Below are 8,301 nucleotides of genomic sequence, written 5' to 3' on the forward strand. Positions count from 1 at the left end.
CGCAAGGGTTGCTTGTCATTCTTCTTTTTTTGTGCCAGCTTTGGTTTTAAATTCTGTGATCACATTAAAAAGGAAACCAGGTTAAAAACTTGCTGATGTCACCACAAATTATTCTTTATTGCAAAGTACTCATACCAGAAACAGTTTGGGGCTCACCAGTGTCATAAGGCTTTTTCTGCTCTCTCTCTATACATATATATATATATATATGTACACACACACATTATTTTGAAGAAAAAACTTTGTTTAAATATGATTGAAAGATCGTTGAAGCAGCTGTGGTTAATGTCAAACTCACATAAAGTCTCCACAACCTTTTGGATTCTAAAAAACCTGCCCAGAATTTGTTCAGTGTGGAACCATGGGCTCCCGGGTCTCAGCTCCTGGCCCTTCACTCGGGTGCCGTAACACAGTCAGCTGCTGCCCTTATAATTTTTCATTCGGACTATAACCAGTGATCTTACAGAAGACACGGCTACCAACATTCTGTTGATGGTTCAATTATACATTTCCGAAGGGGTTTCACTGACTTACCAAACATGTATTGATCATTTTAATCTTCAGACATCACCAAGGGAATTCCTGATGGTCATTAATTCTATTTCTTGTGGTACTCATGCTTCTTAAGAATTTCCCGAGACCTTCCTCAATTAAACTGCCATCACTCATTCGAAAAGAGTCATCAGTTGGCAACACCTCCATCTCTTAAACCTCAAAAATCGATAAGAGAGCCGTCCGGGGCTTATTTAAAGAAGACATAACTTTCGTACCGTGCATCGTTTCATTCTGGGATATGAGTAACGGGCCTATGTGCCGGAGGAAAATTTGATTGTCAGCACATCTGCTCATACAGCAGGTCAAAGATCTATCATTTTAAGTTGAACCACAGAATTTACCCAGCCAGTTGTTATCTTCAGACATTTTAAAAAATACATTGACACAAACTGCATTCGGTGAAGCGCAATCAGAAACTATCTGCATTTCTTCTGGCAAAGCTAATAGTATACTGTAGCACTTGTACAAAAAGTGCAAAGTTTGAATCCCATTGCTTGCTCTTTTACCCTTGATCAAGGTAATTTGGAATTGTTATATGGTTTTGAAGACTAGTGAAGTCATTCCAAGGTATTTATCCATTTAAATATTGTAAACTTTTGGGGAAATGTGCTGTTTGGTTTCTGTGATTCCTACAAGAAGGATTTAATCAAGCTAATTTTATTATATTGATTATATCAAACAATTCATTACTACAATTCAGGAGTCATATAAGTTATGGCATAAGATTTAATTTAAAAAAAAACCTGAAACTATACACTTTGGAAATCGTTCAACATTTTCATCTAAACTGTTAATTTGTATTTGCATTCCCTTGGCTTTTTTTGTTGTTTAAGATAATATCTGCATATTGTTCTCTTTGTTGCTATCTTTTATACTATTGTATTGTGTTCATCGTAATAATAACAATACAGTAATAAGAAGAAAAGCGCACCGCTGCGTCGCGGGACTATGGAGTCATCCTTACGACATGTTCCACAAATGTCGCATAATTATGATGTCATGCGTTGGACGTCGCGATTTCTTTTTCCTTTTGTGGAGAGCGACGCCTATTGGCTGTAGAGGGAAATGGCTACACTGTAAACTACAGTAAAAAAGTTCAGAACCTGGGTACCTGGTTTACTGTTAATACCTGCCGGGTTTTCCCACAGAAGTACTTTTTGCGTTTTTTTTTTTTTTTTCAAAGATAGTAAGATGAAGATCGGGTCTTTGCATATTCTTCTTCTTCTTCCTCTTCTTCTTAGTAGTAATAGTATTAATATTATTATTTTTATTATCTGCTGATAAGATACATATTTTGGATTTAAATATATTTGCATGATCGCCTTTGCACGCTGTTCGTTTTAAATCCCCCAGTGCTTTAGTTTTAATTCTGGTTAATCATGGTGTTTCGTGTTAGCTGCCTGGATGATGATCATGATGATGTGTCTTTTATTCGTATTTTTTTTCAGAGCTCGTATTATTTGTGCAGCCGTGTTGAGCCAAGAAGAGCCGATTCATTCTGCCGGGACTCGACGTCACAAAGGGTTAGGGTGCAGACAGGAAAAGGACGTTAAAATGCGTTATTTCTGCGATCACGCAGAACTGGACAATTGTTGGACGTGTATTTCCTACTGAGTAAACAAACAATCAGAGTGACACCGAAATGAGTGCAGCGGCACTTGTTTGTGTACAAGTTGGTGCCCGTTCGTTGCGTTGGGAACATGAATGATGAAACACTGCCGGCCGCCGTCCTGTTTGTTGTGACACTCAGCCCTATCGCGGGCTATTTTCTCTCTCTTCTCTAATGAAATCAAAGCTTAAAAGCACATGTGACGTGGAAGGTTTCATTGGTGTTGTTCTCTGCCTGCGAGATGTGCAGCACTTGTCCTCCGCTGCTCTTTCATCTGTGTTTTCGCGCCCTTTCCAGCTTCCCTTTACAAATGGAAATGATATGGGTGAATATGAGGGCTTCTTTTGTCCTCTATTCTGTGCTTACACATCTCATTAGCGTCAGCACTCTGATCTATCTATCTATCTATCTATCTATCTATCTATCTATCTATCTATCCATCCATCCATCCATCCATCCATCCATCCATCCATTACCAACCCTTTTCTTTGCTTTTATCCCTGTTCTTCATGATGGAGTAGACACATGAATGTGAAAAGTGCATCTGCCTTTTGTCCTGCTCACAGACTTATGTGACCCATCAGAAAGGGGAGAACATGTTTCACAATTAAATATATAAGCCTAATAAGGTGGACATTACAACAGACCACACAAAAGTGAAGAAAAACTGTAAGACCTGTGATATTACTACGTGTAGGGGATGTTCAGAGATCATGGGTTTGATTTACATTTACATGTATTCATTTAGCAGATGCTTTTCTCCAAAGTGATGTACATCTCATAGAAAATACAATGTGAAATGTGTGTGTTACATTAAGAGAAAGAAAACATAGCTGCAGATGTGTGACTCTCAAGTACCGTTAGTTTCCTTCACCATATGCGCCGACGTTCATCACACAGGTACCTACATAAAACTTTACCAGAACTTCACATAAAACTTCACCGATTCCTAATCACCTTTCTAGCAGTTTTTTTTTTTTTTTAATTTTTTCTGATACATATTGTATAAACGGAGGGGCGCGGTGGCGCAGTGGGTTGGACCGGGTCCTGCTCTCCAGTGGGTCTGGGGTTCGAGTCCCGCTTGGGGTGCCTTGCGACGGACTGGCGTCCCGTCCTGGGTGTGTCCCCTCCCCCTCCGGCCTTACGCCCTGTGTTACCGGGTAGGCTCCGGTTCCCCGTGACCCCGTATGGGACAAGCGGTTCTGAAAATGTGTGTGTGTGTGTATTGTATAAACGTGTACGTTGCATTGCTGGAGTGGCTCTGTAAAGCATCCGAGCATGATCATGAACGTTTATACCTTACATGAATTTAAGAGATCGTGGACAAACTGAGTCCAGAAGAGATGACTTTTAAGACCTTTTTTTATCATATATAACTGCAGATGCAGCGACTGTGTTGAAGTTATCTGGAGCAGTAACAGACAAAGTCTTTTCAGCTTTTTTTATTGTAGGGATATGCAAATGTATACTGTATATAGAGGTTCTCTTATAGCCACGTGACTGCATATAAAAAACAGTCTCACATTGGCTCTAACCCAGTTTCTCCCTTTATACATACTTCAAGAAGTTCCACTGGACCCACTGAGTTTTCAAGGCTTGTTATGTTTTAGCTGCAGTACCATGTAATAAATTCATGCTCCCTGTGTAATATGAAGGTTCCCAGGAGGACTCTGATGTTGAACCCTTAAATATGAATTCCTCCAATTAACCTGAATGAGGAAAATGGTAAGCTGTTTCAGACAAATGCTTTCACTAAGCCTTCAATAAGAGTAAGTCTGATTTGTCCATCATATGTTTTTTCATTCATAAACTGCAAATTTAATAAAAAAATCGGGTCTCTGCTGCTGGCCATGGATTGTCCGGGTTTAGTTCTATGACCTATTTGCCACTTATACAGAAAGAGTACTTGTGCCATAGGGTGGATTTAGTACACATCAAACAGTCCCTTGGTCTTTCCCTCTCGTTTTTAGTATTCCTCTAATTTGCTCTATGAAATATCATAACACATTCTGCACTCTGAGACCTCAGGTGTTTTTGATGCCCTGATCCTCCTCGCTGCACCTGGGTCCTCCGCTCTGTACTTTCTTTTCCCAGCTGGCACATGAACCTGTCCCCCTCCTCAAGTACTCAAGCCTGGAAAAGCAAATTAATTTGATTAGTTTGTCAGCCAAATCTAGAGAGCAATTTGCTGCAAGTGCCAGCTGTTTATTCTGAAATCTTTTTAATGAGAAAGACTTGATTTCACGCTGCAGTACAGAAGCTGAGCAACCGGAGCAGCAGCAGCAACAACCATCTTCTTAAGCAGTTGGAAAAGTAAAATTTCCTTCATATATTAACAGAATGCATTAATAATTTTAACTTTTATAATAATTATAACTCCATTCTTTTAGGTGATGCATTTCTCTAAACCAGATTACAGCGATTTACCCATTTGTAAAACAGAGTAAGTTTTACCGTATCAATGCGGGAGCAAGTACCTTGATCAAGGGTAAAAGAGCAAGAGATGGAATTCAAACCTTTGAGTGCAAGGTGGCAGCTCTAACTACTATGCCACATGCTGCCTGATAAGTGTCTTTATAGTTTCATAATTATGTTTTATAATATGGGCTTGAACATAAGACTGCAAAGAGAAAAGAGGAAGACCAGTGAAGCTGGGTTTATTTTTCCAGAGTTTCGTTTTCTATATGCCCTGCCTTTCAGTCCCTTATCGTGCTCATAACAGGAATTCCCAGTAGCCACAAAATAAAACTGAACTTTTCATCTCCTTATATCAAAGTTAGTTACCATGAGCAAACTTGTAGTAATCATAAAGGAAATTATTAGAATTATTATTTGGTATTTATGTAATCCCTTTACAGGGGTGCTGTAGCACAGCAGGCTTGGTCAGGGTCTGCTGTGTGGCGGGTCTGGGGTTTGAGTCCTGCTTGGGGTGCCTTGCGGTGGACTGGTATCCTGTCCGGGGTGTGTTGCCTTCCCCCTCAGCCTTGCGCCCTGTGTTGCCAAGCTAGGCTCCGGTTCGCTGCAACCTTGTTCAGGACCATGGGCATTGTGTGTGTGACACCTTCATTGAAGATTACTTATACTGTTAGATACACAGCATTAACCTTCCTAAAGTCATTCACTTGTCTGTAGAGCAGAGCAATGTAACACACACAAAGGGCAATTCTGGGTCATCAGTTTTCCTGACACAAACAGTAATTTACAACACATCAACATTCAAAGTGTATTGGTGGTTAAATTTTTAAAAAAAAATTATTTTAATGAAATTTACATTCATTCTTCCGTTATTATTATTCTGAAACCTTTCAAACATTCAGTTTTTGAACAAAATAAATATCAGCTAGAACATGTCCTCTTAGTTTTGTGTTACAGCAGCAATTTTATTGGTATCACAGAAATGACCATAAATTAGAAATCTTAAGTGACTGTTTTTTTAACGTGACATCATACTCTTCTCAGAAATGTAATAGCGAATGGATTAATGGATTAACAGCTGCTCTGATGAACGACTGTCTGCAGCCACTCTATTAAACAGACATGTAGTCCAGTGCCAAATATAAATAGAGTGTGTGCAAATAACTGATTATTACATATGAAGCCATTCAGACATTTGCATGTCGGGCTATATATGCAGCTTTGTTTTTGAACTATTTTAACTTTCAGTGACATTAGATTAATTAAGTTTCACTGAATTAGAGCCTTTTGGTTGGGCTTTTTGCAGGGGAGGAGTATGAGAATGGGCAGTGTAATACAAGTTTTTCTGTAAGAATCTCCATTTTAGGAAGAGAACATTTGCATAAGAGCAGTAAGCATAACTTCAACAAATGTACTACAGTAGTAAGCAGGAGTCAAACTTGAGCCCTTCCAGTGGTAACTGTTACGCCACCTGCTGTCCTGCTATATATAAAACAGATACATGAAAAGTTGAAACCATTGAATAAACTCATACAATTAGACTACAAATACCTTTTATTTAAGTTTATTGTGCTGTAAAAGCTTCAAGGTTCTGTCTGAATTTTGGACTTGGTGTCACTCCTGTATCCAGGTGTTCTGTCAGAATGGATGTGGAGCGCTCTGGTAGTCTTTCAGCTGCTCTCAGCATGTTTGCATCAGAGCTGAGAATCTGTTTGGTATATGCAGCACTGTGGTGTGAAAGCTGGTGCTAAGTTTAAATGAGCCGTGGCAACACAGCTCTCGAGCCAAATGGGAGGCGTCGCCGGCACGACTCCTTCGCACAGTTCCAAAGCTGTCAGGGGGACTATTTGGCTGAAAGGGTGAAAATAAAACACACAGAAACTGTTTGACATGTTTTATTTCAACTCAGAGACCTGCCAAAAACCACATCTACGGCACTACCACCTCACAGAAGAGCCGATTCAGACAATATCATCACGTTCAATAGAGCTGGAAGAAAAAAACCTTTGAACACAGCAGACACAAGTTTATACCGGTAAAAGCAGTACCTTCCATCTACTGTCCATGAGCAGAGAAAGGGGGTGAGGGGGTTGTTCCAATGCATGATGTTTAACATCACAGAAATTTTGTTTTATCTGAATACGTTGTTTTCACAAAATATGAGAATAAATTATCGATTTGTACAGTATCAAATAGTATAAAGTTTGTATAAAAGTAAGTATTGTATAAAATTAATATAATATTAATATTAATATCATACTGTAATGCCCTTCCTGGATTGGGGTCTTGGCATGGCGGAAGAGTTTGCCTGATCTAGGGATCTCCAGAGCTATGTTGTTGGGAGCAGTATGTTCCTGGTAGGGTTTCCCAAGGCAAACAGGTCTGGAGTGAAGATCCAGACTAATACGATCCAATAACCTCCATGGAAAAAGTAAACAAGAGAACATTTACTCTGCCCGTAATAGGGTCACCGGGACCTACCCCTGGAGCCAGGCCTGGGAGTAGTGTTCCTAGGTGAGTGCCTGGTGGCTGGGCAGCCCACGTAACCCGGCCGAGCTCAGCCCGAAAAGGCAATGTCAGGGGGACATGCAGGCCCACCATCTGCAAGGTCCAACATGGGGGTTGGGTGAGATGTGTATCAGGTGCCAGGAGCGGACAGGGTGGCACATGGCATTGCGGCCCCTCGCGACAGAAACTGGCTCTTGGCACATGGAATGTAACCTCACTTGGGAGGAAGGAGCCGGAACTGGTGCGGGAGGTTGAGAGATATTACCTAGATATAGTTGGGCTCACCTCCACTCACAGTGTTGGCCCTGGAACCAAACTCCTCAACAGGGGGTGGTCTCTCTCCTACTCAGGAGTGCACAGGGTGAAAGGTGCCGGGCGGGTGTGGGGATACTCACAAGCCCCCGGCTGGGTGCCATGCAGTTGAAGTTTGTCCCGGTGGACGAAAGGGTCGCCTGAATGTGACTTAGGGTCGCAGAGAGGAAAACTTTGACTGTTGTGTGTGCTTATGCACCAAACAGCAGTTCAGAGTATTCAGCCTTCTTGGAGAAGGTGGGAGGGGTTCTGGACAGGGCCCCACCTACAGACTCCATAGTCCTGCTGGGGGACTTCAACGCTCATGTTGGCAATGACTGGGAAATCTAGCGGGGGGTGATTGGGAAGAACGGCTTGCCCGATCTGAACCCGAATGGTGAAATGTTATTGGACTTTTGTGCTAGTCATGGTTTGTCCATAACAAACACCATGTTTGAACACAAGGATGCTCATAAGTGTACTTGGTACCAGAGCTCCTTGGGCCAAAGGTCAATTATCGACTTTGTAGTCGTTTCATCTGACTTGATGCCACATGTTCTGAACACTTGGGTGAAGAGAGGTGCTGAGCTGTCAACCGATCACCATCTGGTGGTGAGTTGGATCAGATAGTGGGGAAAACTGATGGACAGACTCGGTAGGCCCAAGCATTTAGTGAGGCTGTGCTGGGAACGACTGACGGAGGACCCTGTCCAGAATTATTTTAACTTGCACCTCCGGGAGAGCTTCTCCCATGTCCTGGAGGAGGTAGGGGAAATGGAGTCTGAATGGACCCTGTTCAAAACCTCCATTGTGGAAGCAGCCAGGCATAGCTGTGGCCGAAAGCTTGTTGGTGCCAGTCATGGCGGCAACCCAAGAACCTGCTGGTCAAGCTAAAGAAGGAGGCCTTTAGGGCCTGGTCAGCT

The sequence above is a fragment of the Scleropages formosus genome, chromosome 3 (genome assembly GCF_900964775.1).
Source record: "Scleropages formosus chromosome 3, fSclFor1.1, whole genome shotgun sequence".
NCBI lineage: Eukaryota > Metazoa > Chordata > Actinopteri > Osteoglossiformes > Osteoglossidae > Scleropages > Scleropages formosus.